General features: G+C 35.2%; 1 long non-coding RNA gene across 1 annotated transcript; it reads left to right on the top strand.

The window, feature by feature from the left end:
- The first annotated feature begins 3,399 nt into the window (after nucleotides 1-3,399).
- Nucleotides 3,400-3,915, top strand: LOC133877570 (uncharacterized). Its single transcript, XR_009901767.1, has 3 exons — nucleotides 3,400-3,655; nucleotides 3,744-3,816; nucleotides 3,898-3,915. It is a non-coding gene; the product is annotated as an uncharacterized LOC133877570 (long non-coding RNA).
- Nucleotides 3,916-8,129: the final 4,214 nt, after the last annotated feature.

The following is an 8,129-nucleotide window of genomic DNA, read 5'->3' on the forward strand; positions in this document are numbered from 1 at the left end:
ACCGTCCGAAAGCTCGGCCAAGCCGTCCGAACGTGGACCTGATAAGGATAGAATTGCGCTATTTCTGAAAGGATATCGCAGAAGACCGTCCAGACGTGGCTAACTTCCATCCGGATGCTCGATAGCCAGAGCCCGAATCTCAGCAATTTTAGGTTTCTTGTAAGCCTATAAATAGAGGACCCTAGGCTTGTAAATTGTACAGAATTCGATGTTGAATTCTCTTAGCTTTGAGAGGGGGTTTCGGGAGAATTGAAAATCCGCTAGCTCTCAAGCTGTTGCCAGTGTGTGCTCAACAGTTCGTTTGAAGTCTATCTTAGGGGTCAGCCCTAAGGTAAAGGAATCCATTATAAACCCCTTCAGGTGGAAGATTTGGTTGGGAAGCGTTCACAATAGGCTTCGTGTCAGAGTTAAAGGTATGACTACTGCATAAGGGTATGTGAGTACAAGTGTCTTGTAACTAGCTTTGTTTTTGGATAATGGAGTTCCTGGGTTTGGCTGCCCCAGAGTGGTTTTTCTTTTCACAAAGTTTCCACTTCGTAAGAAATATCTTGTCTTATTTAAATTCTGCATTTAAGATATTTGGTTGCACACAAACACACACACTTGGTTAAATTAGAAGTCAATATTTATTTTCAGATTTTATAAGCCTCCTTGAGTTCTTCTCCCTCTTCATCACTGTGCTCTGAGTAGTAAGCATCTTCCTCTTCTACGTGCGGAGCCACAAAGGCTAAAAATTTCTCTTGCTCGGGAGCTTCTTCTTCTTCGAACTCATCACTAAGAGTCGCATTATATGCCTTCCCTTTTCCCCGCTTGAGGTTCCCATAGTCAGCCCGTATATGCCCAAACCCTGAGCATTCAAAACATCTTGGGCCTCTGGGATCTTTCTTCTCAACTTCCTCAGGTTCAGATTCTCTGGGGGCCTTCTTCATTTTTTCGGAAAACTTCTTCTTGAATCGCTCATTTCTCATTAATCTTCCGAAATTTTTGGCCAACATAGCCACAACTTTTTCTTCATCCTTAGAGTCGTCTCCAGATGAGACTTCGACCTTCTTCTTGGAAGCTTTCAGGGCAATGGTCTTCACCTTTTTGACCGAGGGCAGAGGCAGCTCATAATTTTGAAGAGATCCCACCAACTCTTCAATCTTCATTTCTTCCAAGTCTTTGCTTTCTTCAATTGTAGTTACCTTAATAATGAAACGATCATGCAAAGATCTTAGAATTTTATGGATGAGTTTTACATCCGAGACGGTTTTCCCAAGACTCACCATTGAGTTTCTTAGGTCGCTCATTTTGGAGTAAAACTCTCTGAATGTCTCATCTTCCAACATCTTAATTTCTTCAAATCTAGAAATCAACATTTGACGTTTGGCAGATTTAACAAGTTTAGTGCATTCATATATTGTTTCTAACATTTGCCACACTTCTAGAGCGGTTTCACTATTTGAGATTCTTGCGAATTCAGATGGTGAAAGCGCTTGACATAGAGCATGGAGGGCTTTATCATTAGAAAGTCGTGCGTTTTTCTCATTGACTAGTTCGGGAGTTGCATTCGCTGGCTTAGTCCAACCAGTTTCAACAATATTCCAACAGTCAATGAATTTTAAAAAGAACCGCATACGAGCTTTCCAATAGCCATAGTTCATACCATCAAAGGCAGGAACAGTATTAAGATTTTGAGACATTGAAATAAAACTAGAAGTCAAAGGAAAGATAACACTCAAGAATTGAATCTAAATAGAGTGCACCAAGCTCTAATACCAATTGAAAATTAAAGGACTTCTAATTTATCAGGTGTGTGCAATAGTGTGCAACAAAATATCACAATGTGGAAAATTAAGAGACAGATATTTTGTTGACGAAGTGGAAACTCAATTAAGAGAAAAACCACCCCGGGGCAGCCAAACCCAGGATATCCACTATTCAGAAGACAAAGCTAGTATATAGACGGTAACACTCACATACTCGATGCAGCGATCGTATCTAGTACTCTAACGTGTAACCCAACACGAATGCTTCCCAACCAAGTCACCTACTTGAAGGAGTCTTCAATGGAATCCTTCACCTTAGGGCCAACTCCTAAGATAGACTTCAGTTCAGCACAACAACAGCACTTGGCAACGACTTCAAAGAGAACGCTTCAGCACAATAAACCTTACAATAAACTCTTTAAGCTTCTACGGAATTCACTACTAAATTCTTACAATTTTCAAGCCTAAGGGCCTCTATTTATAGGCTACAGGAGTTCAAATACGCGTCTGACTCGAAATACCTAGGCACCGTCCGAACGGTAGACATAAGGCGTCTGGACGGACAACTGTGCTATCGGCTTTCCAAATTCGCTTAAATTCTTTCCTAAATTGAGCCACATCCGGACGGTGCTGCCCTAGCGTCCGGACGATTGCACTTTAGCTGCACGCAATTTTCATATCAATGCTTGGCGCGTCCGGACCATAACAGCTGTCGTCCGGACGGTTGATCTCATGCACGCAATTTTCATATATGAAGCTTGAGCGTCCGGACCATGAAGACTGTCGTCCGGACGATTGAACTTTGAATGCACGACTTGCCTTATGAATGAGCGTGTCCGGATGGGAATACACATCGTCCGGACGGTTACAACTGTCTTCCCATATCTATGTTTTTGGAAAGAAATACCATAACTGATCGAACACTGAAGGGCGTTCAGACGTGCTGCTGAGATGTCCGGACGGATGCAACTTGGAACAATTCGAAGCTTCTCGACATAGAGGAAGGTCCGGACAGAAAGTTCTCGTCGTCCGGACGGATGATACTTGGACAATTGAGCGTCCGGACGATATAACACGTCATCCGGACGGTTGTAAGAGAACTGAACTAACTGCTTTGAATTATGCACAGAAAATGGAATTTTTTTTTTTTTTTTTGGGATCTTTTTCTGTTGTAAGCTCCAAGATTTTAGGATTTCCGAGATTAATTGGAGAGGAATAATCATGATTTGTTTCTTTTTAATTTTACCTCTTTCTCTTCTGGGTCGTTGAATTTGTTTCTTTTTTTTTGCTTGAATCATGAAAACGATCTTATAATTTCTGATACAGATAATGGCCTACTTTCTGTAATGAATAAAAACATTACTCCTCTTTTATTGTCAGCTCTTGTTTATCGTTTGCTAGAACTTTTTTTGTGGGTAATTATTTAATCTTTAATGCCAGATCATCTGGGTTATTTGCTGTAGTATGATCTCATGGGTAGAATGTTTAAGTTGTTGTTGGGAGTTTTTTATTAATTGGGATCTGATTTATTTAATAGTAATCTGTTGATTGACACCATTTATAATAGTCTAATGGGAGCATTAGAGTTGTTATTCTAGCTTTCAGAGAAAATGGTAGCTTTTTATTGCAGGGATTGGAATGATCCGTTCAAGAACTGGCAAGGTTAGTGACCAGAATAGTTCAAGAAGGAATAGAATTTATAGATGTTTTGAGAGATTGAAAGATATTGATTAGAGGGAAAGAAAATACAATGACAGTTGAGGAGGAAGTGAAGGCTGTTGTGAAGAAAAATGTATTGGTTGGCATTCAAATGGACAGCCATAGCAGAGAGCTGCTAAGCTGGGCTCTTGTGAAAGTAGCTGACCCTGGAGATTGCGTGGTTGCAGTTCATGTCTGTCGATGTTCTGGTAACGCCCTTTGAAAAATTTTGTATCTTTACAGCAATATGATCTTAATTTGCATATGCTTTCTTAATTCAAATATTTATCAACACAGATCAGGCTTCAAAAAACAAGAACTTGTAGGATGGTTATTTAGAAGCTTATGAAGGCCTATTAGTGTAAAGAAGGTTAGTAATGCTTCCAGTTTTACTTTTTTCTCGTTTATTGCAGTATCAATGGTTGGTACCATTTGGCATACTCAATTTCAGGTTGGTCTCAAAGGTCAGATATTCACAGAAAGTCCAGTAAGAAAGGTTCTGGTGAGAGAGGCAAGCAGTTTGCTATGTTGGTATTATCCTTAGAGGTGGCTAACACTTTGAGAAGAGTGGTTTAGTGTGTGCTTCAAGCTTGGGTTACATTTCAGTTTGCTTTGTCTTCCATATGCTAGGGCCAAATCAATTGTAAGTTGCTTTGCGCGTGTTATCTGATTCTGATTTACCTGGTATTTCGTCAAAACCAGAATTTAATACTACGTGTATTTTGGAGTATTGAGTTGAGAGCCATATATATGGTGATCAAATTATAATTATAGTACTAAATCGAACAATAATACTAAATTAAATTTGAAACAACTCTTACTTGGTTTTAAATTCCACATTAAAATCATGCTCGCAAGCCTGCCATGAGTAACTACCTGTATCCTCTAGCTACAAGTCCTGCTGCATTAATGCTTTATTGCTATAGATATCGGACAAAAAATCACCTTCTGAGACCATAATGATAATCATGCAATATTAGGTGGATTGCATAATTCCGAGTTATATAAGAACTGATAGGTTTGTGACACTCTTGTGTGTTCCTTACACAACCACCCCCAAACCCCACCCCCCCCAACAAGCAACCACAATGCTAATGTAGACACTTATAGACTTAAATGAGGAGGCTTTGTCCCTTACTCCAAAAATGAAATGGACAATATATATATATATATATATATATATATATATATATATTAATAAAATTTTGACCTACAGTTTTCTTGATCTTTATTATCCTTGTCTAAATTTTGATTTGACTCTAACTTTTCTGTAGGTTTTGGAGGGGAGGCTTCTTGATCAAGGTAGTGTGATCATTCCCGTTTCTGCCCTCCTAGTTTGTCTACAGTTGTTCATGGTGGCGTTGTTGCTCATTAATCATCATCCGCCTTACAGTATCCCTTGCAATTGGATGTCTGTGGTCTATTGTTTTGTTGAAAAAAAATTCGTCTTCCTTCAAAGTTTGAAGGTCAAAATCAACTTGTCTGCCTTAATCTGTTAATTTTTTTTTTCTTTTTTTTTTAATTTGGGGGGGGGGGGGGGGGGGGGGTGTACATAAATCTGTTAAATTCATTGTGCACAAATGTGATTTCAAAAACTGAAATCATTGAAAGGATCTGTGTGTGCCATCAATTAGATATTACTGAATAGGGACTTTTCTATAGATAGCTCTAAATAAAGTTTATTATGAGCAGATATCTGTATCTTATATTTTGTATATGAAAATAGAAGTTCACTAAATGGGAACTTTTCAATACATTATCCGCGTGGATATTGATGCATGGACATCTGACTCGTATATTTTTGTGGATTATGTAAAAGTGACAGTTTGGAATGCAAGTAGAAGGGAACAGAATATCTGAAGTGCTACATATAAAAGATAATGTTCACTTCACTATTTGATAACTCTTTAGAGGCTTATAAATTCTTCAGTGAAAATCTTGTAGATTGGAATGATCTTTCACAATTCATGGGACCAATTCTATTGAACCATCTCTTAGAGGTCAGTTACTTTCTTGTGACGGTTTTATTGATAAATGATGTGACCTATTTCATTTTATTTTATGTGTAAAAGGGGTTTTTTCCTTCTATTTAATTTATTGAACTTTCATACCAAAAAGTTGTGTTTTCAATTTCTGAAGCATTGAATGTTGTTCCATGCTTGTTTGATCAAATTCAATTGCATAGATATTATCACTTGACCAGCTTTTGAGATCAATTTATGAACCTTAGTTTCATAATGAAGATGGAAAAGTTGAAGATATCATTAAAAAAAGGAAGTTAGAAGCAAGAATGATATTTACTTTTTGAAGGATAAATAAATAAATAAGGAACTTTATTTCCTAAGGAAACTAAGTCAAGGTTATCTGTTTGTGAGAAAGATGAAGGGAAAAATAAGAAAGAAGGTGAACCGGGTGTGTGATTTACAGAGGAGGGGAGTTTGAATTTATTATAGAAATGGGATATTTTTGTAAACTACAGTTAATTACTATCTCAGTTAGATTAATCCGAGTTAAAGTTAAAATATTTGCAAATATTTTGATTAACCTATGGTTAAGTTTTATCTTAGTTAATTTAACATGAGTCAATATGTAGATATTTATTCATAGATGTTTATTCATAGATATTTTTACATTGAGTCTTTACCATTTTAATCTAACTCATTAGCATTATAACTTAATCCCGTTTTGAGTCTCGTTCAGTTCCTCATTAATATATAATATATATCTTACCATAAATATTATATTGTATAATATTATACACAATAAATTTTACATAATAATATTATATACCAATTATAATAATTAGCTCATCGAATATTTCAATCTGTCTATATTAATAAACCCGTAATATTATTAGAATCTAATAATATTATTCTTTATTGACTTAATTTGGGGCGCTAGAACTCTGTTGTGAGATCACTGGGCTTGCATCCCCTATGGCACTGTGTTGTGTAACATGAGCATGCATGATGTTTTATGTGATATTTTAAGTTGTTTTCATGACTAGATGTATCAGTATGTGTAACACCCCACCTTTTACAAAAAGGCGTAAGTGAAAATTTCTATTTCCACGTAACATTACGACATCATCAGAGTTATAAATTGGCAGCAGAATATATTTTTTTCTTTATCAATAACATATCAAAGCTGACTGAATTACCTTATAATATAAAATATAAACCACGTGTTCTGATATAATAAATACACAAAGCAATAACATATGTGCCACAAGTGGCACTTAATAAATAATGAAATATTGTTTTCTCTAACATAACAAATATTACATATCATCATAAAAGTCTTATGCTATACTGTAATAATATTATCATAATATCCCCAGTAGTTTCATCATTCAATCCATCCTGCAAAAACTTGCATGTCATATTCCACAATCTCATATTGTGGTCAAGTGAGTCAACGATTATTGACCACATAATGAATTATTGAATCATTTAAAAATACACTATACAATCATATAATGACAGTTATATGTATGCACAATTTCAATATTCATTTGTGCCTCAGGATTTAAACCATTGGACTTATTACTGATTAATGCCATAGGGTCTAAGCCTTGGTCTTATTATTATTAGTGAATTACTGATTAGTGCCTATGGACTCTCACCATCTTAGGTCTTATTAAAACCTATGGTCTGAATCAGTACTGCCTTAGGACTATTCCCTTTGGTCTTTTCCTCAGGACTATACCCCTTGATCTTTGCCTCGGTACATGAACCATCGATCTATACGATTGACTGATGCATTGGGACTTTCAACCGTAGTCTTTGCCTCTGGACTATACCCCTTAGTCATTGTCTCAGGTCGTTAACCTTCGGTCTTTTCTTGTTAACAAGTCATATGTTCTCACAGTAAAATATGCAATAACAGTTTATCAATAAAATCTTTAATCATGTCAATAATATACTTAATAAAATAGGCATGGTTTCAAACAAAACATGTTACACACAACTCCCATACAATTAAATAAAACAGACGTCACAAGGTCATCAAAGACCACCAACACGTATCATCCTCAGTGAGTAAGTAATACTCACAATTATTTCATGCTTCCAAAAAGGTTTATAAATAATTGTTCACTGCAATATATATTTAATACAAATAATAGTGAATTGTACAACCCAATAACAAACTCATCTTAACTTTATTTTCATTTTTAATCTTTAAACCTTAACATCATTTCTAACATCATTTAAACATAATAACGGCATATAAAATGGTTTAATTATAATGCTACATATTTCATATGGATATTATACTAATATTTATAAATAATGACCAAAATACCCTTTTGTACTTTAAAATACTTATTTACATAATGATCGTTTTACCAACACTTTTAATTAATAACATAACGGCTATATATTTATATAATAGTTATATATTTTTCCATTTACATAAATATCATAATAATATAATATTTCTTAATGGACATAACAATTGTTATAACTAATTGTTATATTTATGAAATAATTCCAATTTTATTCTTTTATAAAATTGAGTAGAATAACGGCATTAGTATTAACAATGCCTAAAACACTTTTAAAATATTTGGGCGGCGCAATGTCGGTTTTATAAATAATGACTTTTCATTTGGGCATCACAACAACGTGATTTATTATCTAAATACGCTACTTGAAATACCATGTTAAAACACAATTTTAA

Source organism: Alnus glutinosa, chromosome 1 (genome assembly GCF_958979055.1).
Source record: "Alnus glutinosa chromosome 1, dhAlnGlut1.1, whole genome shotgun sequence".
Lineage (NCBI taxonomy): Eukaryota > Viridiplantae > Streptophyta > Magnoliopsida > Fagales > Betulaceae > Alnus > Alnus glutinosa.